General features: G+C 43.5%; 1 pseudogene; it reads left to right on the top strand.

Annotated features, from left to right (window-relative positions):
• The first annotated feature begins 24,980 nt into the window (after positions 1-24,980).
• LOC120925163 lies at positions 24,981-25,154 on the top strand (annotated as a pseudogene).
• The last annotated feature ends 403 nt before the right edge of the window (positions 25,155-25,557 follow it).

Below are 25,557 nucleotides of genomic sequence, written 5' to 3'. Positions count from 1 at the left end.
CTCCGACGGCGTAAGACACTTACGCCGGTCGGATAGAATAGAAATCTATGCGTAACTGATTTTAAGAATCAGGCGCATTGATACGACGGCTCGGATTCGGACTTACGACGGCGTACATGGCGCTACGCCGTCGTAAGTCCTCTATCTGTTTTAGGAATGGCTTTATAGATATGTAGGCAATTAGAGGTTCCTTCAAATTTTTTAATGGGTTAATAGTTACAGAAATACGGATCGTGCACTGTACACTTTGTCTATAATAATGTCTGGTCATGCGAATACGCAAGATCAATTAAATGCGAAGTACAGTAGAGTTCAGACCTTCCAAACATCCCTTCAGTTTCTGTCCTTTCCCCTACAGGATTGCCCCTCCCCATGGGTCTGGCTCTCACTGATTCCTAAACTGGGTCATGAGGTTTGAGTGAATACAGCCTTTTTCTAAAAGGTGAAATAAATCTGCTTCTTCCAACAGAAGCTACGTCACTTTAATTCAGGTGTATAAATAACTCAGTGTGACGAGGAGGAGGGCCTGTCCTGTCTGACCTGTAATTAGAAACTCTGCCACTCAATGGCACTTTATAGAGACAAAGAGTAGAGGAAGGAGGGACCTGTTCACAGACCCAACTATTTTGTTCCTAATAAATTATTCAGGATTTGGAAAGCTGATCCAAGCGCCCATCTGTTAGCAGCTAGCTCCATGTGAGCCAGGGGATCCCCATGGGCACTGCACCCAGATGTGGAAGGGAAGGGCAAAGTGTTGCCCCCGTGATAGCAGGAATACCTGTTCGTAGGCTGGAGAATGACAATTCACATTTGTGTTACAGGAAGGAATAATATATACACACAAGTACGGTGGCGATCCAGGTATGATGAGAATGACAAAACACGCATTAAAGTGTACACAAGACATTGGGAGCAATTACAGATGCAACAGAAGGAGTAGGTGGATGCTAAGAGAGGGCGGACAGGTGCACATAAACATATCAGTGGAAGGCAGGTATCTGAAAGAGCCAGATTGCATAGCACTGACTGAAAGATGTGAGCAGGTGTACATAACACCAACAGAAGGATAGAAATCTGCACAAGAGAAAACCATTATAATCAGAGTTAAAAAGAGAAATAGCAACAGAAAAAAATGATCTCAGCTCAACGCATCCCCCACAGTGATTATCTTTTGTATCAGTTACCTGCAATTAGATTGTAAGCTCTCAAGAGCAGGGTCTGTCTAAATTGTACCTGTACTGTCTTCCTCTATTTTGTAAAGTGTTGTGCAAATTGTTGTTTCTATATATATATATATATATATATATATATATATATATATATATATATATATATATATATATATATCCAGGGCTCAAGTCCTGCAGGAATGCGTGGGAACGGAGTCCCTGCACTTTTTTCACAGCAGGAACGCAGTTCCCTTTGCAGGACTAGAGCAGCTGAGCCGCCCGAGCCAAATCTTCACTAAGCGGCGATGCCCAGCTCGAGTCACTGTCAGGGGCAGGCGAACCTTAGTAATCCTTTATGTTACTGGCCGCTTCCTGTATATGGATTCATCGGGTGGTGTGCGGGTATTCAGTCACTTCCTCGATGCCGCAATGTCTCCTGGGAGCTTTTTGTCATTGTTCTCAGGACACATTGCGGCATCGAGGAAGTGACGGAATACCCGCACACTACCCGATGAATCCATATACAGGAAGCGGCCAGTAACATAAAGGATTACTAAGGTACAGTGGATCGAAAAAAAAACAAAAAAAACATGCGGTTTAGTAATTATGCATATGAGCGTATCATTTTTTTGGTGGGGGAGTGGATCTTGGGTGGGAGTTCCCACACTTTTTTCCCCAGGACTTGACCCCTGCTATCTATATATATATATATATATATATATATATATATAGCGCACATCTCCCGACTGTCCCTGATTTCGAGGGACTGTCCCTGATTTGGAGCAATGTCCCTCTTTCCTCCTCATTTGCCCCTCATTTTGGTCTGATCTATATAGTTGTATATAAAATGCACTTTGTATCTTTCAAAAAGTGTTTCCCAGTGCTAAACCTTTCATCCAATTTTTAAATTGCTGCATTTTTCAATTTTAAAAGCCAATATAAAAGAAAAGTCGTGGTAAAAACAAGACTTGTGGATTTAATTAACCTTTTTTGGATTATTTCCCCTTGGGGCGCAAAAGGGGGTGTGTCTTATGCCTACATACATTTGCTAGTAGGTGTCCCTCGTTCCCATCTCAAAATGTAAAGCAGGTAAAATAAGTATTGAACACGTCACCATTTTTCTAGGTAAATATATTTCTAAAGTAACTATTGGCATCAGAGCCGGTTCACACATGGGCGACCTGGGATCCGACTTGAAGTTGCCCCAAGTCGTCCCAAGTCGTGTGGTTGAGAAAATCAATGGAAGTGAATGGAGCCGTCTTAATGTACACTACTGAAGTCGCTCCGACTTCAGAAAAGGTTCCTGTACTACTTCAATCCGACTTGTAGGCCACTTGTACCCATTGATTTCAATGGAAGTTGCCTCAGAAGTCTGATCACTGTCTTAAAGGGGATTTCCACCCACAATTTCACTTTTTAAATATAAATACCCATGTAATACACAAGCTTAATGTATTCTAGTAAAGTTAGTCTGTAAACTAAGGTCGGTTTTGTTAGGTTGTTACAGCATTTAAATAGTTTATAATCTAGAAATAGACCGTGGCCATCTTAAGTGTGGGCATCATGAAGCCAGCTATGACTTCCTGGATTTCAGCTTTGCATATCTCGCACATGCTCAGTGCACAAGCAATGTAATAGGTTTCAGTCAGGTTTGCAAGGACTACTGGGAAACATGATGCCTATCCCAGAAACCCTTGCAAATAGCCTAGGCAAATAAGGAGGAGGAAGTAATGAAGGACTACAAAATAAAGGTATTTACAAGCAACAAATTAAATAAAAATTGTCCATTCTGAACACTATGAGATTAGAGCATGCAGCACAGACAAACATAAAAAAATGGGTGGAACTCCACTTTAACTGAAGCAACAATACAGGAAGATATCATACATTTCTCAGGTATCAAAAACATTTTTCCATTCATCCTCCCTTCAATGATATGAAGTTTGCCAGTACAGTTTGTGGAAAAACAGCCCCACACCATGATATTCCCACCGCCGATCTTCACTGTTGGTATGGGGGTATTTTTGGGGTGAAGTGCAGTGCAGTTCAATTTTGGTCTCATCTGACCAGACTATATTTTTCTCCAAATATTTCACAGGCTTGTCTAAATGTTGTGCAGCAAACTTTAAACGAGCTTCAACATGCTTTTTCTTCAGCAATGGAATCTTGCGTGGTGAGGGTGCATACAGGCCATGGCGGTTAAGTGCATTACTTATTGTTTTTACCCCTGAACCTTGCACTCTGTATGCAGAACACCCCAGAATCCTGCACTCTGTATATAGCGCACACTTTAACCCTGCACTCTGTATATAACGCATACTTTAACCCTGCACTCTCTATGTAGCATACACTTGAACCCTGCACTCTGTATGTAGCGCACACCTGAACCCTGCACTCTATACTTAATGCACACTCCTTGTATTTAATGCCACTTTAAAGTGGTTCTAAAGGCAGAAGGATTTTTTTTATCTTAATGCATTCTAAGCATAGAGGGCCAGATTCACGTAGAATCGCGGCGGCGTAACGTATCGTAGATACGTTACACCGCCGCAAGTTTTCATCGCAAGTGCCTGATTCTCAAAGCACTTGCATGAAAACTTACGCCGGCGGCCTCCGGCGTAAGCCCGCGTAATTCAAAGAGGCGTGTGCCATTTAAATTAGGCGCGCTCCCGCGCCGGACCTACTGCGCATGCTCCGTTTTGAAATTCCCACAGTGCTTTGCGCGAAGTGACGTCATTTTTTCGAACGGCGACGTGCGTAGCGTACTTTCGTATTCCCGGACGTCTTACGCAAGACAAAAACATTTTTACATTTCGACGCGGGAACGACGCCCATACTTTAAACAGCCCATACGTGGGCTGTGTAAAGTTAGGGCAGGTAAAACGACGACTAAAATTGCGACGGGAAACTAGACTATCGACGACGTACCGAACGCGAAAAACCATCGTGGATCACCGTAAAACCTCATTTGCATACCCGACGCTGGAATACGACGCAAACTCCACCCAGCGGCGGCCGCGGTATTGCATCCTAAGATCCGACAGTGTAAAACAATTACACCTGTCGGATCTAAGGGCTATCTATGTGTAACTGATTCTATGAATCAGTCGCATAGATACTCTGAGAGATACGACGGAGTATCTGAGATACTCTGTCGTATCTCTGCTGTGAATCTGGCCCAGAATTCTTAGCAGCAACCCTCAGCAGCAACCCTCCTAATACTTACCTGGGCCCCATCTTGATCCAACGGTGTTGCACGAGAGCCTTCGCTGTCTGGGACTCTCCCTCCTCATTGGCTGAGAAAACAACGGGTGCCATTGGCTCCTGCTGCTGTCAATCAAAGTCAGTGAGCCAATGAGGAGAGACGTGGGACTGGGGCGAGCCGTGGCTCCATGTCTGAGTGGACACACCTAGCAGCGTCTCAGCTCGGGTGCCCCCATAGCAAGCTGCTTGCTGTGGGGGCACTCGACAGGAAGGAGGGGCCAAGAGCGCGGGCGAGGGACCCAAGAAGAGGAGAATTGGGGCTGTTCTGTGCAAAACCACTGTACAGAGCAGGTAAGTATAACATGCTTGGTATTTTTAAAAAAACAAGACTTTAATTCACTTTAAGACCCTCCGACTGTTAGTGCATGAGGTGATAATGCTGCCTTCTGAATGTTTTTCCCCCAGCTGAATGGGAATTGTGTATTGACATACTGTGTCACAACTGCAAGCCAAGAATTTTGCTTGTGGCTGCTGCGCAGCCTTATTGAGCAAGTTTGACAGGCAATGCTACCTGTGAAACTTGACATGCCAAATTAAAATTGCTGCAGTATGAAGCAAAGCATTGAGGCCATGGCAATGTGTACACCCCCCCCCCCCCCCCCCAAGCAGCTGCTACGTTCATTTAGAGCAGGGATATGCAATTAGCGGACCTCCAGCTGTTGCAAAACTACAAGTCCCATCATGCCTCTGCCTCTGGGTGTCATGCTGGTGGCTGTCAGAGTCTTGTTATGCCTCATGGGAATCGTAGTTCTGCAACAGCTGGAGGTCCACTAATTGCATATCCCTGATTTAGAGGTAGGTGGCCAGGGAGTGTTTGTGTTTAAACATCCTCTTTTAGGCCACTCGCTATTAGACGCAGTCTGGTCATGCCCATCGCTCTCTTTGGCATGCACAACAGAACTTGTTTTTCAACTGTATCCCAGCAGGGTGGCTGGTGACTTGTCATGTTGTGTCGACTTTTTAAATGTAAACTAGGCCAATTAACTGTTATGAGTACTGTCAGTATTTACAGATTGTGTTTATACTGTTTAAATATCGACTGTTTTTGTTTCTAATATGAGTTTTGTCATTTTTTTCAGGTTGATAGTAAAACAATGTGCTCTGTCAGTAAATGTTTCATGTTCAGTCAGTAAAAAAAAGTTGGCAATAGTCAGTAGTGGTTTAAGATGGAGGATGAAACCACAATCTTGTAGGGGACACAAGTGTCCAAAACTTCTGGAAGTGTCAATGCCAAAGGGACTGGCAGAGGTTGCAGAGGGCTCCCCCCCACGCCATGCTGACTTTCGGCATGTGTACATTTTATTCACTTGGGTATGTTCTGTATTTTTATTGAGCTTCTTCTACTGTCCTCCTGTCAAATTTAACATGTTGCTATATTATTTTTTAGGTGAATAATATTTATATATTTTTTTTAGATTTACCATGAGCTCTTCCTAATCACTAAATCACAAGCTTGTTCAGCCGCACACACTGACTCTTTGTGCATGCCCTAGTTTTTTTTCTCACACTCTTGGTGGCATAGTCCTGACACTACTGATAGTTATCTATGTTTTAGTTCTAAAGAGGTAGAAAGGAAGGAAGTCTAAAGCCCCGTGCACACGATCGGATTTTCCGTCGGGAAAAACCTTGGATGGTTTTTCCGATGGAATTGCGCTCAAGCTTGGCTTGCATACACACGGTCACACAAAAGTTCTCTGAACTTTCGTCCGCCAAGAATGCGGTGACGTACAACCAGGGCCGTCTTTAATATTGATTGGACCCTGGGCAAATAAAATCTTGGGCCCCCCCCCAATTTCGCTCTCCACCTGCTCCGAGACATACAATAAATAGCATCTAGACTCAAATCAGTCTACTGTATCAGATTAGGCAGCGACTGCGATTGGTTGCCAGAGGTTACAGCATATCATTACTGCTTACTGACTGGTTGCTAGAGATTACAGCACATATTACGGCTCACTGATTAGTTGCTAGAGGTTACAGTACATAATTTCTGCTTGTTGATTGGTTGCTAGAGATTACTGTACAGTAATACTGCTCACTGCTTGGTTGCTAGAGGTTACAGCACATCATCTCCTCACTGCCTGCACACCATGGACTGGGGAGGTGAGCGGATCCATCAATAGACAGAAAACTCCTAGGGATCCAGCAGCATTCAGTATAGGTGATGGTGGATAGGACCTTTAGGGGGGCATGATATACATATGAATGCCACCTTTATTTACATATCAATGCCACCGGATGCCGCTATTTACATTTGAAGGCAACCGCTATTTACATATAAATACCGGTTATTTACATGTAAACACAGGGTCTGCAGGTGAGTCAACCGTACACAATAGAGCAGAGCTGGGCAGCAGCAGTAACAGAACTTCACACTAAGATATTGGGACACAGCGCAAGACTAAAACTTCAAGGGAATTCAAACCAGGATAGTTGGCAAGTATAAGGCAGCTTCTTTTGCCCTGCCTTAAAAACGGCCCTGCGTACAACACTACGACAAGCTGAGAAAAATAAGTTTAATGCTTTCAAGCATGTGTCAAATTGTTTACGTGCATGCGTCGTAATTTTGCAGGTCGGAATTGCTAAAAACGATCGGAAACTTTGAGAACCAGCTCTCAATCTTTTGCTGGTGGAAATTCTGACAGCAAAAGTCCGATGGAGCATACACACGGTCGGGAATTTCCGTTCAAATGCTCACATCGAACTTTTGCTGTCGGAATTTCCGATCGTGCGTACGGGGCATAAGAAATAACCTGGTAAAACTTATTTTGTATTTTTTTATGTTTTATCAGTTTTTTGGCCTGTTTTGTGTGCTAAGGATTTCGCTGATAATTTATGGCACCCTAAGACCAGCCATAGACGGAGTAAAAAAAAATCCTGCCACAACGGGCTACAGGAAAGAAATTTGCTTGATTCCCCCATCAACACAGACAGTGTTCATACAGGAAGCCTTCCTGCCGAGGCAGTGATTATTACCACTAGCGATAACCTTGTGTAAAATCCGGCAGACTGGTTGTACAGGCAGTCCTCGAGTTACGAACGGGCTGGGGACTGTAGGTTTGTTCTTAAGTCGAATTTGTTTGTAAGTCAGAACAAAACCCCTTTAGATGTTCTGTCGAAATGTGCCCGCCGTCGAAAAGGGGCCACGCATGTGCAGAACAGCAGAGATGTAACGCCGCCTCCCGTTCGTAAGTAGGAGTCGTTTTCCGATGTTCAGTCGAAATGCGCCTGCTGTCGAAAAGTGGCCGCGCATGCGCAGAACGGCAGAGACGTCACGTCACCTTCCGTTTGTAAGTAGGAGTCGTTCACAAGTCGGATGTTCATAACTCGGGGACTGCCTGTACCCAAATTGATCAGCTTGCCCATACATGGTCCTAAGGTAACAACAGCAGAGAGCGGCATTGTCACTCTAGGTCTAGGACATGGAGTGTGTTAGGACTATACAACACAGTGTTAGGACTATATAACATCTCCCTCTCTTCTCCATAACACTTGTTGAACACTTGTCCCTCTTTTTTTTTATTTAATTACTTTTTATTGCCATTTCAAACACAAATACAAAAAGAACAAAAAAATATAGTCAGGTATTTTAGCTCTTACAGAAAAAAAAGAACAATTCAAACAAACAGCAAATATATTATTTTACCACTTCAGCCTGGACCATTTTGTTGCTAAAAGACCAAACCACTTTTGCGATTCGGCACTGCGTCGCTTTAACTGACAATTGCACGGTCCTTCGACGTGGCTCCCAAACAAAATTGACGTCCCTTTTTTCCCACAAATAGAGCTTTCTTTTGGTAGTATTTGATCACCTTTGCGGTTTTTATTTTTTGCGCTATAAACAAAAATAGAGCGACAATTTTGAAAAAAAATCAATATTTTTTACTTTTTGCTATAATAAATATCCATAGACATAAAAAAAAAAAAAAAAAATCCACAGTTTAGTCCTATACGTATTCTTCAACATATTTTTGTTAAAAAAAAAAATCACAATAGGCGTTTATTGATTGGTTTGCGCAAAAGCTATAGCTTCGACAAAATAGGGGACTGTTTTATGGCATTTTTAATAATATATTTTTTTTTTACTAGTTATGGCGGCGATCAGCGATTTTTATCGTGACTGCAACATTATGGCGGACACATCGGACAATTTAGACACCATTGTCTTTTTCACAGCGATCAGTGCTAAAAAAATGCACTGGTTAATGGTTACTGTGAAAATGACACTGGCAGTGAAGGGGTTAACCTCTAGGTGGCGCTGTAGGGATTAAGGCCCGGATTCACAGAGAGCGGGCGCAAATTACGCCGCCGTAGCGCACAGAGGCAAGCATTGAATTCACAAAGCCGATGCTCCCAAAACTGCGATGGGTTTCGAAGGCGTAAGTCGGCGTAGGTGGAAGTGGGCGTGAGCCATGCAAATGAGGCGTGACCCCATGCAAATGATGGGCCGAGCGCCAGACAGATACGTATCACCAACTGCGCATGCGCCAAGACGATGACGCATCCCTCTGCGCATGCTCATAACCACGTTGGAAAAACTGCCTAAGATACGCCGGATCACTGCCTACGGCGTGAACGTAACCTACGCCCAGCCATATTCACGTCCAACGCAAACTACGTAAAATACGCCGGCTTGAGTTCCCTGGTGCAGCCCTTTGCATGTCTGCTGCTGAGTTACACCTCCTTTATGGGGCTTAACTTTACGTCGGACGTACAACTTACACGCACATCGCGTAGCCTGCGTTGGGCGGCACTTACGATCGTGAATCGCCGTATTTCCCTCATTTGCATATTTGAATGGCTAAACAATGGGAGCGTCCAGCCTAAATGTGTGCCTACGCTACGCCGGCATAGGCAAGTTATGTTGGCGGGTTGAAGCCTGTTTTTAGGCGTATCTCAGTTTGTGGCTCCGGCGCACAGATACGACGGCGCATATTTGCACTTACGCGGCGTATCTAGAGATACGTTGGCGCAAGTGCTTTGTGAATCCGGGCCTAAGTGTTCCCTAGGAAGTGTTTCTTACTGTAGGGGGCGTGGCTTGGCTTGACACGTCACTGATCGTCTTTTCCGCTGACAGGGAACAGGCGATCAGTGAGAAACGGGGAAAGGTTTACCCACGGCCGGGCTCTTAAAGGCAATGTACCTGTACGTGCTTATGCCCTGCCGTGCCGCTCTGCCGATGTATATCGTCGTGCGGCGGTCCTTACGCGGTTAATTGTAGGGTAGTCTGCAGGGAGATCCAGAGTCTGGTTGTGCAGTCTGGTAGGAGTGCCTGAATCACAAGACAATAAAGAAATACAAATCTCTGGGCAGGTAAAACAGTTCTCACGTATGCATTGCAGTAGTATATTTAGCTTGTTTGCATTGAACTCGGCACTAAAGAAGAATGAGATGCCATTTTTTTCAAAGTTGCTGCATTTTTCAACATTTCTTTCCAGTCTGTCTACTTTTCACAACTATTTTTTTACACCGCACGTTAATATTGAAACATTTCCATGTCAAACTTTTTTATAAACTGAAAGAAAGCAGCGACACTTTCAGGAGCGACATCAAATGAAGTGCAGCTAAGCAGAAAGCAATTATTTTGCTGATCCTTCCAAACAGGCCTCCCTGCCTTCAGGATAAAGCACCTAGAGAATGTTGGGGCAGCACTGACAAAAGTAAAGATTGGCGTCACAGGGAAATATTTTAGAGGTACGCAGTAGTTATTTTAGGTGGTGGAGGTGTTTTGTGTTCTTATGATTGTAGTAGGTGAACTGCAGTCAATACTTATTTTATTCCTTTAAAGACTGGGGAAGACTTAGAACATTTGCTTTTATTGCTGTGTCCCCATTGCAGGGATTTCTCCACATTTCCTATCTCACAGACACAGCAGGATATGGGAGGAAATCTTCCCAAAGTTAAAGGAAATTTCACCTTTGACTGTTGCCACTGGAACAGGTGTTCCCATTGAAAGATTTCTCTTACCTCCTGTTTCAGTGACAACCGTAAAATTGGATTTTAAATCCCTTTCCGTCCCATTCACAATGGTTGCTGGGACATGAAGTGGGAGTGAATCGCTCCAAAGGAGACACAAGCAACAATAATAAGCTAATAGATGTTCTTATGCTAATCTCTATTTAAGACAAAAAATATATACACTATGGGGCAGATCCACATACATCTGCGTGGGCGCAGCGTATGTGAGATACGCTACGCCGCTGTAACTTACTTTGCTATTCTTTGAATCCTGAAAGAATTTGCGCCGTAAGTTACGGCGGCGTAGGGTATCTCTCGCGGCGTAAGGGCGCGGAATTCAAATGCGGCGATTAGGGGGCGTGTTTCATTTAAATGTAGTGCGTCCCCGCGCCGAACGAACTGCGCATGCCCCGTCCGTCAAAACTCCCAGGGTGCATTGCTCCAAATGACGTCGCAAGGACGTCCTTGTTTTCGACGTGAACGTAAATGGCGTCCAGCCCCATTCACGGACGACTTACGCAAACGACGTAAAATTTTCAAAATTATACGCGGGAACGACGGCCATACTTAACATTGAGTACGCCACCAGATAGCAGCTTTAGCCATACGCCGGAAAAAGCCGAACGGAAACGACGTAAAAGAATGCGACGACCGGTCGTACGTTCGTGGATCGTCGGAAATAGCTAATTTGCATACTCGACGCGGATTACGACGGGAACGCCACCTAGCGGACGTCGAAAAATTGCATCTAAGATCCGAAGGCGTACGAAGACGTACGCCTGTCGGATCTAACCCAGATGCCGTCGTATCTTGTTTTGAAGATTCAATACAAAGATACGACGCGGGAATTTTGAAATTACGCCGGCGTATCAATAGATACGCCGGCGTACTTTCTTTGTGGATCTACCCCTATATTACCAAAAGTATTGTGGTGCCTGCCTTTACGCGCACATGAACTTTAATGGCATCCCAGTCTTAGCCTGTAGGGTTCATTATTGAGTTGGCCCTCCCTTTGCAGCTATAACAGCTTCAACTCTTCTGGGAAGGCTGTCCACAAGGTTTAGGAGTGTGTCTATGGGAATGTTTGACTGTTCTTCCAGAAGCGCATTTGTGAGGTCAACCACTGATGTGGACGAGAAGTTCTGGCTTGCAGTCTCCGCTCTAATTCATCCCAAAGGTGTTCTATCGGGTTTAGGTCATGGCTCTGTGCAGGCTAGTCAGGTTCCTCCACCCCAAACTGGCTCATCTGTGTCTTTATGACCCTTGCTTTGTGCACTGGTCTAAACCATTTGGTGGAGGGAGGATTATGGTGTGGGGTTGTTTTTCAGAGGTTGGGTTTGGCCCCTTAGTTCCAGTAAAGGGAACTCTTAAGACGTTAGCATACCAATAAATTTTGGACAATTTTATGCTCCCAACTTTGTGGGAACAGTTTGGAGATGGCCTTTTTCCTGTCCTAACATGACTGCGCACCAGTGCACAAAGCAAGGTCCATGAAGACATGGATGAGCGAGTTTGACCTCACAAAAGCACTTCTGGAAGAATGGTCAAACATTCCCATAGATGCTCCTAAACCTTGTTGACAGCCTTCCCAGGAAGAGTTGAAGCCGTTATAGCTGCAAAGGGTGGGCCAACTCAATACTGAACCCCACGGATGTTCATGTGAGTGTAAAGGCAGACGTCCCAATACTTTTGGTAATATAGTGTATTTTTTAGCTGGAGTTCTGATTTAAGTTAACAAGAAAAAAAGTAAAAGTAAAAGACATGGGTCTGTTTATTGGGAATAATTATTTAATATTTAAATGTAAAATACTATAGGCAAAATATAGCTTATTCTTTTTCACAAGTGATAATAATGGTTTCTTGGATCTTTATTAATTCACTGGCACTGTTGTGACAATGAATACTACTTTTGGCGGGAAATTGACTAAATCTGAGAGTGTGCAAAATCTGGTGCAGCTCTGCATATAAACCAATGAGCTTCCAGGTTGCATTATTAAAGCTTAATTAAAGAAGCTGAAGTTAGAAGCTGATTGGCTACCATGCACAGCTGCACCAGATTTTGCACTTTCCAGTTTTGGTAAAAAAAAATGCTGCCTGTCTGCACATTTAGGGCTCATTGACATGTATGCATATTCTGCCACCTCTCTTGAAAAGCCATCCGTGGTGGATCGCTTTTTTAGGGGGCGTTTGACAGGTGGAGAGGAGGCAATATGTCACTGCCTGCTTGAGGCTACATTCACACCTGAGCGTAGCGTTTTTTGTTGTTTTTTACGGGCTTTTTTGCCGCGCGTATTGATGCGTATTTGCGCGTTTGCATACAGCGTCGTCCGACGTTTTTGTACTTCAACGTTTTTTATTTTAGCCAATAGGAAAAATTATCATCTTTTCATCACTTGTTGCTATGTTTGTAGATTTTTTTTATCTTCTGCCTGGGTGAAATGTTCTATTGATTAAAGCGACAAAACGCCCGTAGCAAACGCTCGTTGTCGCGCTAGTCGCTTGAATCGAGCGTTTCCATTACTTTCTGTGGAAAATACAAACGCTCAAAAACGCCCAAACCGCCCAATTGAGCTTCAGGCGTTTTGGAGTGGAGATGTGAACCATCTCCATAGGGAATAATGTATTTTTTCCCCTCTAGCGTTTTTGAGCGTCGCGCTTCAGGCGACAAAACGCTCAGGTGTGAATTCAGCCTTAACCGCACCATATTGCATGTAGTTACAGAGTGATTGTGGGGCAGGCCTATTCACTTGAATCAGCAAGCAGTAACGCCTGCTGAATGCAACATGCCATTTAACCACTTGAGGACCGGCCCATGTATATATACGTCGGCAGAATGGCACGGACAGGCATAATCACGTACCTGTACGTGGCCCTTTAAATGCCTGCCGTGTGGTCGCAAGCGCGCCACCGGCGGTGCGCTTGCGACCCTGCCGCCTTCCTGGTGAGTCGTACCAAGGACCGTGGACTCGATCGCGCAATGGATCCCCGTGATCGTCTCACGGAGGTATAGAGCGGGGAGATGCTTGTGTAAACAAGCATCTCCCTGCTCTGATTGTGACAATGACACTGATCTTGGCTCTGTGTACTCGGAGCGGAGATCAGTGTCATATGACACAGAGCCCATCCCCCCTACAGTAAGAAACACTATGTAGAGATACAGGTAACAATTTTACTTACTTTTTTCTGCAAAGACTGCCTCAAACCTATGGGTGGATTATAGACTGTATACAAATTTTTCTTTAGGCTATACCCGTTAACCTGTGGATGATAAAGCTGAATAAGCCCTCCAGGATAACCAGAATATATTCCTAAAGTAACTAGCACTAATCTGTGGGACTCAAAGTTATTGCCAGCTGACATTCACTTTACTTTACGGGCCTCACACATCTACAATGTGAATCAGAATCCAGATATAGATCTTAATTACCTTTTATTCAATTATCTAATCTTTTTTCATCATTTTCCTTTTTACTCATACACTATTTATTAGTGTTTTTTTCTCTCTGTTTTATATCCCTATTTGTGGCACAAGCCTAGTTGTGACCACATCTGTTCAAACATTTGGGGGCAGATCCTCAAAGAAATTACGCCGGCGTATCTGTTGATACGCCGCGTAATTTCAAATTTTGCACGTCATATCTTTGTTTTGGCATCCACCAAACAAGATACGACGGCATCTGTGTTAGATCCGACAGGCGTACGCCTTAGTATGCCGTCGGATCTAAGATGCAATTTTCCGGCGGCCGCTGGGTGGCGTTCACGTCGTAATCCGCGTCGAGTATGCAAATTAGCTATTTCCGAACATACGAGCGGCCGTCGCATTCTTTTACGTTATTTCCGTTCGGCTTTTTCCGGCGTATAGTTAAAGCTGGCATTGGCGTACTCAATGTTAAGTATGGCCGTCGTTCCCACGTATAATTTTGAAAATTTTACGTCGTTTGCGTAAGTCGTCCGTGAATGGGGCTGGACGCCATTTACGTTCACGTCGAAAACAATGACGTCCTTGCGACGTCATTTGGAGCAATGCACCCTGGGAGTTTTGACGGACGGGGCATGCACAGTTTGTTCGGCGCGGGGACGCGCTTCATTTAAATGAAACACGCCCCCTACTCGCTGCATTTTAATTCCGCGCCCTTACACCGCGAGAGATACACTACGCCGCCGTAACTTACGGCGCAAATTCTTTCAGGATTCAAAGATTTGCAAAGTAAGTTACAGCGGCGTAGCGTATCTCACATCTGCGCCGGGCGCAGCGTAGGTATGTGGATCTGCCCCTGAATGTTTCCCGGAGCCTAATATGTAAGCTTTACCCCATATCAGCTACTACATACTTTTCATTAGAACTGTTTCATATATTTTGATTGCCTAATATCCTAATAAACCACAAGTACAAGCATTTCTATCTGACAGCCCCGGCAATGCCCGGACGTACTCAGATAATATAAGAATTTTTTTTTCATGCATCACGACTGCAGGATGCCATATGCTTGACACTTCCTGCACAGTTTTTGCATTAACTAATTCATTTTCATTTTTATTCAATCTCCATCACTGGCATATTTTACTTTATACCTTCATAACATTAATTTGGGTTCCAGCTTACTGTCATATACCTCTCTTAATAGGATCACTTTCTGGACGCTGTCACGCGGGTTTCACGTGTGAGGAACGTGTGAGAGTCTTCTGCCAAGTGGGGGGATTTTGTGCGTTGCCCTCTCTGCATTGCCTAGGATCTTCTCCGGTTTTCCCTTGGAGGTATGGCCTAGTCTTTTGATCAGTGGAACACCATTTAGTTATTTCTATATAGAATTAAATTTTATTATTTCCTAAATTACCCTGTGTTTTTGAGTTAAACTCATCCACAATATTTACCAATATATGAGACACAAGCAGTTATCTGTATGCTGTATTCTTATTGTCTTGTTAGTCCTTTTTGGACATTGATTATGTCTGTTTCATCTTATGCAGATCACTGAGGCCTGTGTGTTCCTGAAGAAGCCCCGCATTGGGCGAAACATGTAGAACCAAGTACACTGGCCCCATGAGGAATACATTTTTCATATTCTTGGAAAAGTAACATTTCTCTCATTTTTAAAGATTTGGATATCGATGTATTGTAATATAAAGTTTTTTTGTATTAATAAAAGTTAACTTTTTTAAAAAAAAATACTTGATCATTCCACAATGTCTTGTGGGTTTGGTAAAAGGTATCTGACATTTATTTGATTCAATTCCTATACACCCCTCTGCATCTACAAAGTCCCATATCCTACCCCGATTTGGGGTTTCTGTCTAAATATAATTCTTACAGGGATACAGATGCATTTGGACACCATTATCTAGGAGTGCTTGCTCTTCAGTTGACCTATATATATGTAGGGAACACTTAACCCATGGGTGCTCAACCCATGGCCCTCCAGCAGTTGCAGAACTACAAGTCCCATCATGCCTCTGCCTTTGGGAGTCATGCTTGTAACTGTTAGCAGCTTGCAATGCCTCATGGCAGGGCTGTCTTAATGAGAGGGCACACCTGGGCACTGCCCAGGGGCACCAGCTGCATGGGGGCCCCTGTTTTTCCCCCAAAGCAGCTGGTCCTTGAGCCCACGCTGCCCCGAAATTGGGGACCCCATGATGGCACTGAGAGTGATAGATACATAGGGGAGGCCATCTGCCTTCTTCCTACTTGATGTCTGTTTACCTGCACTGTCATCATTGTAGGGGCCCCAGAGCATTACTTTGCCCAGGGGCCCATGATGCCATTAAGACGGCCCTGCCTCATGGGACTTGTAGTTCCACAACAGCTGGAGGGCCACAGGTTGAGCACCCATGTTAACCCCTACAGCGCCACCTAGTGGTTAACCCCTTCACTGCCAGTGTCATTTTCACAGTAATCAGTGCATTTTTATAGCACTGTTCGCTATGAAAATGACAATGGTTCTAAAAATGTGTCAAAAGTGTCCGATGTGTTCGCCATAATGTCGCAGTCATGAAAAAAAAATCACTGATCGCCGCCATTACTAGTAAAAATAAAAAAAATTGCCATAAAACTATCCCCTATTTTGTAGATGCTATAACTTTTGCGCAAACCAATCAATAAACGCTCATTGCGATTTTGTTTACCAAAAATATGTAGAAGAATACGTAAACTGAGGAAAACATTTTTTTTTGGGGGGGGGATATTTATTATAGCAAAAAGTAAAAAATATTAAATTTTTTTCAAAATTGTCGCTCTATTTTTGTTTATAGCGCAAAAAATAAAAACTGCAGAGGTGATCAAATACCACCAAAAGAAAGCTCTATTTGTGGGAAAAAAAGGATGTAAATTTTGTTTGGGAGCCATGTCGCGCGAACGCGCAATTGTAAGTTAAAGCGACGCAGTGCCGAATCGCAAAAAGTGGCCTGGTCTTTGACCACCGAAATGGTCCGGGGCTGAAGTGGTTAACTTTTTACACTGCTGCAAAGAGGACTTTTTTTTTTTCTTTGAAAATTATTTTTATTGTAAAGCCTCGTACACACGATCAAATTATCCGACGGGAATTGTGTGATGACAAAACTCCAAAGTACAAACACACATGCTCAGAAGCAATGCTCACCATAACACAAGATTAGCAAAAGTTGCCCAAATGGTGGCGCTAAAGAGCTGAAAAACCACATTGTTTTCGTGTTTGTTGGCCGACGATCCTTTGCCGTTTGTATGCAATACAAGTTCCTGGCCAACGCCCTTTGGACAAAAGTCCTACGCTTTGTCCGCAGAAAATCCGATCGTGTGTACCAGGCTTTAGTTTCAAAAGTTTAGTACAATACAGAGCCTATTGGGCATACACAGAGGACTTTGACATGCACAGCCTACAGCATGGGTATAGTCCTAGGCCACCTCATTGCTTTGTTTAGGTGGGCAGTAGGCATAGGCGTGCGCACATTGTGTGCTGGGTGTGCCCAGGCACACCCTAATCACCCCATGCACATTAGTAATATTGCTCTGTGTAGCAGCAGGAACATGTGAAAGATCTACCCCTTATCTGCTCTGCCATAAAAGAAGTGTCTATGCTCTTTCTTTCACTGTGGCGGCAGGGAGGTCAGTGTTCCGGGTCATATAAATGTAGACACATACACATGCATGTGTGTTTGAGCTTTAGGGTGCACACCCTAATGCAATAGCCTGCCCACACCTATGGCTGTAGGGATTGGCAAAACCACAGCTCAACTGCCTGCTTTTACCGGCCGCATGAGCATTCTCTTTTGCAGCATAAATTAAAACAGCAACGTGGTGTGAACATAGCACAATATGCCCTTGCACCCAGCCTGCATTAACGCTCAATAGACATGAGAAAACACAACCAAAATGTACAAAAGATGTAATATTGTTAACTGCACAATATTACAAATAACGCACTCAGCTTCATCACAAAACTGAGAGCCTTTTTGTAGTTTTAGGCTGGCTTCACACTGAAGCGTCAGCCGCGGTGACGGTATAGCCGCGCTATTTGTAGCGCGGCTATACCATCGTGTTTACCGCGATATTCGGGCGCTAGCGGTGAGGTTTTAACCCCCGCTAGCGGCCGAAAAAGGGTTAATACCGCCCGCGTTGCGGCGGTATTACCGCGGTATTACAGCGGTATTACCGCGCTTTCCCATTGATTTCAATGGGAAGGCGTGGTATAGGAGCGGTGAACACACCGCTCCTATACCGCGGTAAAGATGCGGCTAGCAGGACTTTTGGAGCGTTCCTGCTAGCGCATCGCTTCAATGTGAAAGCCTTCGGGCTTTCACATTGAAGAGTACAGGGCATGATTTTTCATGCGGTATAGCAGCGATATTTTTAGCGCTGTACCGCATGAAAAACGTCCCAATGTGAAAGGGGCCTAAAAGATCAAATAATAACACAGTTGGTCTCATGACAGTGACTGAAACAGCCGCTAAAGTACTAAAACTCTTTTCTTGTTAACAAATAAATAAATAAATACTAAAACTCTTTTCTTGTTAAAAAACTAAAACTCTTTTCTTGTTAAAAAAAAAAAAACTAAAACTCTTTTCTTGTTTAAAAAAAAAAAATACTAAAACTCTTTTCTTGTTAAAAAAAAAAACTAAAACTCTTTTCTTGTTAAAAAATAAATAAATACTAAAACTCTTTTCTTGTTTAAAAAAAAAAAATACTAAAACTCTTTTCTTGTAAAAAACAAAAAACTAAAACTCTTTTCTTGTTTAAAAAATAAAAAAATACTAAAACTCTTTTCTTGTTTAAAAAATAAAAAAATACTAAAACTCTTTTCTTGTTTAAAAAAATAAAAAATAAAACTCTTTTCTTGCTAAAAAATAAATAAATACTAAAACTCTTTTCTTGTTTAAAAAAAAAAATACTAAAACTCTTTTCTTGTTTAAAAAAAAAAATACTAAAACTCTTTTCTTGTAAAAAACAAAAAACTAAAACTCTTTTCTTGTTTAAAAAATAAATAAATACTAAAACTATTTTCTTGTTAAAAAATAAATAAAAAAGTACGAAAACTCTCAAAGTGTATTGTTTTACGCCTATAAAAGCTGTATGTATATCCTGAATATAAAAAGCCTGTTGACTGCACAAGCATATACTGATATTATAAGCAGATTATTATGCATCATGAACCACATAGGATCCTGACAACAGGTATAGGAAATAGGAAGCTGGTGAATTTCCCTTCCCCCACTCTACCCTTCCATACCACCTTCTCACATGTACACTACACAGAGAAGAGTCTTTAAACTCCCCTGCCAGGAGCCGCTCCAGCTATGACCTTTTAATTACAAAAGATGTGACCTATTCAGTCATTGCTCCTCCCCCAACACTGTTCTATAATAAGCATTAGTGCAAAAGTCTATGAAAGCTGATTGTGATCAAACAGTTAAAGCAGACCTAACAACCTGTGCCAGTTCAGGCCGTAATTATCTTACGTTCCCGCTTTCTCTGCTTATTACTTAACCAAAAAATAAAATAAAAAGGAGTATTATTATATGTCTGTGTCCTACACAGGAGAACCGTTCACATAGGAAGCTTCAGTATTGTAAATTTGTTTAAAAAAAAAAGCTATTGTGTATTTCCAGTGAATGCTCACTTGTGTTTCAAGTATAATTCAATATCTGAGTTTTCCTCATTTTATTTCCTGATTTGATTTTATGAAATTATTATTATTATACAGGATTTATATAGCACCAACAGTTTGTGCAGCGCTTTACAACATCAGGGAAGACAGTACAGTCACAATAAATGAACTGACAGACTTGATTTATGCATGTAAGACACTGCAATCAGCATCCTGGTTGAGCAACTGATACAAGTACATCAGCTACCAGATATTAAAGGATATGTAAAGGTTTGTTTTTAAAAAAAACAAAAAGGAATAAAAATGTCATACTTACCTCCTCTGTGAAGTTTGCCCCGATCATCATCTTCTGGGGTCCCTCAGCGGTGCTCCTGGCTCCTCCTCTTCTCGAATGCAGGCGTGCAAAAATTGATGAGGAAGACTAAGACAGTCGCACTCCAAAAAAGCGTTCCTTTTTAATAAAATAGGTCACAAAACTGACATGTCACAGCAGAGATTAGAAAAACACAGCTGACGCGTTTCACACTGTCATACATAGCTATGATTAAGCGCTGTATGACAGTGTGAAACGCGTCAGCTGTGTTTTTCTAATCTCTGCTGTGACATGTCAGTTTTGTGACCTATTTTATTAAAAAGGAACGCTTTTTTGGAGTGCGGCTGTCCTAGTCTTCCTCATCAATTTTTGCATTCCATTGCATTGCCGGCACCCAGGGTTTTGGATTTGGTGAGAGAGTTCTTTGGTAATCGGAGCGGTCACCCTTTTTCTCATTTTATCTTCGAGTGCAGGCGTGCTCCTGTGTCCTGCTGCTGCATCCATTGACACAGACAGCAGGACTCTGCCCTGTCCCCCGCCTCCCAAATTATTGGATTTGATTGACAGCAGAGGGAGCCAATGGCTGCGCTGCTATCAATCTATCCAATCAGGACCAGAGAAATTGGCTGGAGCTGGGGTGCTCATCCCCGTCACTGGAATGACCGGGCTCAGGTAAGTAAAAGGGGGGCTGCTGCATCACAGGAGGTTTTTCATCTTAATGCATAGAATGTATTAAGGTGAAAAATCTCAAGGGTTTACAACCCCTTTAATAAATAAATTGCACAGATCAAAAACGGAAAGAGAGAAAAGATTAAATACACATATGAGAGCTTGTAGTACCCCGTAGCTGAGGACGGAGTCATAGTCATGTTCCCCAGCCAGTGGTCTACAGAGAAGGCTAGGCCTACGTATAGGATGGCAACACAGGACTGTGTTGTTAAATCAGTTCCCGGGCCCAGCTACCCACCTAACATTGCAGGGAAGAAGCATTAACACATCCCGTCGGCCTGTTACGTTTACAGGTTCTGCAGCACCTTGTTGCCACTAGGGTTTATTAAGAGCAAAGAACACTTCACTACATCCGTGCAAGGCCTTGCATTCTCATTCATTTCAGGACTGGTGCCTACAAGCCCTGCACCATGTAAGAGGGCCAAATTACAGTACAACCAATTGCTCCCAACTAGGGTTGCCATCTCATGAATGAGTAACTTGTATAGCGCTACAAACGCAACCTAAATCGCCTCAAGGCGCTTTTTGTAGCTAGTGGCCACCTGTGTCTTCAGAAGAGATGGGTCTTAAGCTTCTTCCTGAAGGCCAGATAGTTTTCTTCCAAGCGGATGTCCGTGGGTAGACTGTTCCATAGACGGGGTCCTTGGACTGCAAATCTTCATTCGCCTTTTGTTTTGTAGCGGGTCTTGGGGATGTGGAGAAGGTTTTGGTTAGTTGACCGAAGGGGCGACTAGGGGTGTGGTGCTTTATTTTGTTGCAGAGGTATTGTGGAGCGTTTCCTTGTGTACATTTGTGAGTGAGGCAGAGGGTCTTAAATGTAACCCGATCCTTCACGGCTAGCCAGTGGAGGGTCCTCAGGGATGGGGTGATTGATTCCCAGGGTTTTTCCCAGTTACCAGTCTGGCTGCTGTGTTCTGGATAACTTGTAGACATGAAATTTGGTATTTGGGAAGTCCTAGGCCTTGAGATCCCTCCACTGGCTGCCCGTACAGGATCGGGTGACATTCAAGACACTCTGCCTCACGCACAAATGTACACAGGGTAACGCTCCCCAATACTTAAGCGAGAAATAAAACCCTACGTCACCAAGCGCGTTCTCCGGTCAACCGACCAAAACCTTCTCCAAATTCCTAAATCCCGCTACAAATCGAAGGGAGAACGTAGATTTTCGGTCCAAGGACCACGGCTCTGGAATGCTCTACCTTCTACAATCGGCTTGGAGGAAAACCATCAGGCCTTTAGGAAAAAACTAAAGACCCACCTCTTCTGAAGGACGGCACGACTCTGGACAGGAAGCGCCTTGAGGCGATTAAGTTCGCATTTGTTGCGCTATACAAGTTACTCACTCACTCTAGGTAGAGTGAGTTTGCGTAATTGAGTCGGGAATTGATGATTGTTCCGACTACTACTGCTGTGTCTCCTTCCGGGATTAAGGGGATGAGTCTACGCAACAGGCGAAGAAGGTGGTGAGATCCGCTGACCACTGATCCTATGTGTGCGTCCATTGTCATGACTGAGTCAAAAATGACTCTGAGGATTTTGACTTTAGTGCTGGGGGTGATGGTTTGTCCAAGGATGGTGTGCACGTCGTGCTAGGGTTTTTGTTTCGGTTTGCGTGGAGAAAGTTCTGTTTTGGATCCATTACGTTTGAGGGAGCTCTCTGTCATCCAATTGTCGATCAATAAGAGGCAGTTTTCCAGTGCGTAGTATTGGTCTTATGAATTACACAGGTTCTAAGGCTAATTTAATGTAGATAAGGCACCAAGTGAGTTTAAATACCACCTTAATCAGCCAAAGAACCTGTGTAATTACTATTCGGTAGATTCAGGTAGGGGCGCCTAAAAATAGGTCGGCGTAGCCTAGCGTGTTTACACTACGCTGCCTTAAGTAAAAGAGGAAAGTACATGATTCAGAAAGCACTTACCTCCTTACTTAGGGCGGTGTAGTGTAAACACGGCGTAATTCAAATGGGTTGTGGGGGTGCGTGTTTAATGCCAATGAGGCTTGACCTCACGTTTGACGGTTTTTCCTACTGCGCATGCGCCGGGCGCCTACATTTCCCAGGGCGCATTGCGGCTAAGTATGCCGTACGGGCCTATTGATTTAGACGCGGACGTAAACGACGTAACTCCCGATTCGCGGACGACTTACGCAAACAACGTAAAAAATTCGAACCTTGCGGCGGGAACGGCGGCCATACTTTAACATTGTTATTCCACCTCATAGGTGGAATAACTTTAGGCTGCCTAAGGCCTTACGGAAACGACGTTAATCGACTGCGGCGGGCTCGCGTACGTTCGGGAATCGGCGTAAAAGCTAATTTACATAATCTACGCCGGCCGCAATGGAAGCGCCACCTAGCGGCCATCCAAAAAATTGCAAGCTAAAATAGAACGGCGCAAGCCATCCTATCTTAGCTTTGTTTAAGCGTATCTCTGTTTGAGAATACGCTTAAACAAACGCTGGCGTAGATTCAGAGTTAGGCCGGCTTATCTACTGATAAGCCGGCCTAACTCTTTGTGAATCTACCTATATGTGTTTGGTATTAAAGGGATGAGGTGGCAACTCTACTCCCAACTCTAAAATGCTAAATATACTTCCAAGGTATAGGCTGTAGATCCTACCCACTTTTGGCCTCCTACCTCCCCTTCCCCATGCACGTGAAAATTGCTCTAAAATTTTTACAATGAATCTTTCTCTTTAGAATTATTTAGTTATTATATTTATTGGGATACTATTGGCTCCTTGTAAAAAATTGACTGTTCCCAGGCACCAAGGAGAGGATCTGTTCAGGCGCTGCACGTCACATCCAATGAGTTTTCCAGAGGGACATTTCCCATTATTTCATGGGAGAGTTCTGACATGGTGATTGCGTATTCGGAGCGGCTGTGAGAGCTGCCAATTAAGGATGTGAGCAGGTGACAACCAGTGATGTGGAGATTTCACCCTCCCACAGAAGGGAACGTGATGTAAGCAAGTCATTGCTCTCCGTTAGAGAAGTTAACTGCGTCTGGGAGCCATTTGTCCATAGGGAGAAAACTGTTTTGCCCGTTCACACAAACAGAAGAAATAAAGTAAAACTGGAGTGGAAAAAGAAATGGATAGAGTTTTTGCACATTAATATATATATATATATTAATAATATTCAGGTCCTCTGTGACTGGAGTATAGCTTTAAAGTGTTACTAAACCCAGGACCCTGCATTCACTATATCTGGTCTCCAGCAATACACAGAACATGGACATGCAATTATTTTAGTAAATATAAACTGCTAAATACCTTTCCTCATCAGCAGTATATAGCAGTCTTATGACTTCTATCAGTGTCTGGTTAAAGCTTGTAGGAGGAGTTTTCATTCTCCCCTGATTGTCCTATGACCTATGTCCTATGACCCCATGCCCTCTGTCTGGACAGTGCTGATTGGCCCTGTGCTGCTCACATGCACTCTCCCAAGAAAAAAAAAACTCTAGCAATACACACCAAACTGAGCATGTGCAGGTTGCTCCCGAGGCTTTGTTCTATCAGGAGATGGATTGAGGACAGTGAAAGAAGGGGAGGATCAGAGAAGACAGAATCAAACAGCCTTTTTACGCAATGCAGGGGATTAACCCCTTAGGTTCCACAAGCATGCTTTACTGCATATACAGACTGGTTTTATTGTTTTGGGTTTAGTAACATTTTAAGTAATATGGGTTGATCTTGTTCCTGGTCGCAGACCATGACTGCAATCTATGATCATATTTAATTCATAAAAGAGATAGTATGCCTTATATGAATGGTGGAAAGGGTGGACATAGTTCTTGATGAGTGCCTGTCACAGCTTTCTCAGTTCTATTAACGCCCGCGCAATGAAAGATTATGGTGACGGGGTGTGGGAGGGATCGAGGATGAAGATTTCAAGGCAAGCAGGAGCTAGCAGCACAAGGGACACATTGCATCATTAATAAATTATTAAACATAGTTTTTTTCCTTTGGATTTTTACTATTACCTCCACTGCTCATGCACATTTCACTTATTACAAATTCTTTTCAAATGATTGACCTACAAACAATTAGAAAATCATTAATTCAAAGAAAATTTCCAAAATGTTTGTTCCTTTATATTCTATTTTGAAATGGAAATTGAGCAGTGAGCACATACGTGACCATGCGATAATCAAATGATCAGTCTACTGATTTGATTTTTCGCTTGCTTTTCTATCCATATATGGCCAGCTTAGGCATCAATGAATATATTTCATGCAGAAGAGTTGAGGTAAACAATATAATGTGGTAGACCTTGGCATTTGCAGAGTTTTAAGATCAAAATTAATATTTCTTTCTGAGCCTCAGTGTGTGCCTTTCAGGGACAATACAGGAACTCACAATGAGGAAGGAAGGAAGTTACATCATATAAATAGGGAGGATGCACAGAAAATTGAGTATACTAAAACAATGACCACAAGGTGGCAGTATAACCATCAACAATTAACTAACAATTCTCGGCCTTTTGGCTAAGATCAAGTGTAGTATCTGTTCTTATCAGTTGCCAGGAGGTGGCGCTGTGCTAACCGTCACTAGTACACGGTGAGGTGGAAAGGGATGGCGGTGGCGTATGCAAAACCTGGTGAGGAGGCGAAAGCCTTCTGATGAGGACGGAGAACCATTGGGTCAAAGCCGGGGGGTCGGGTCCCTGGCCTTCTGGCCTAGATTTGTGTGGTGCTTGCCCCGGATAGTTTTTCGGGAGAGAACACTGGCTCCTCCTTCCCACCGGGGGAGCGGCTAGTTTTTCCCGAATGTGATTAGGCAGGAGTGATGGGAGTAGTGGTGGAGCCTTTTGGCACGGGCTCTCCCCAATCTCTCAGAGATCCATACCTTCCGGCCTGAGATGGGTGCTGCACGGTCTAGGCTGTTGGTCAGGGTTGAGAGAAAAGCCTGTGGTGATTGTGCCCCTGGAGTGGCAGTCCAGGGGTGCCGTACTTGCACAAGTGTTGAGGGGTACTTCGAGTATTGGCACCTTGGTCACGTCACCACACACACTTTTTTCGCACCTGCCTCTAGGGCCAAGCCT

The sequence above is a fragment of the Rana temporaria genome, chromosome 1 (genome assembly GCF_905171775.1).
Source record: "Rana temporaria chromosome 1, aRanTem1.1, whole genome shotgun sequence".
NCBI classification, from domain to species: Eukaryota; Metazoa; Chordata; class Amphibia; order Anura; family Ranidae; genus Rana; species Rana temporaria.
This window is presented reverse-complemented; position numbering and strand designations above follow the sequence as displayed.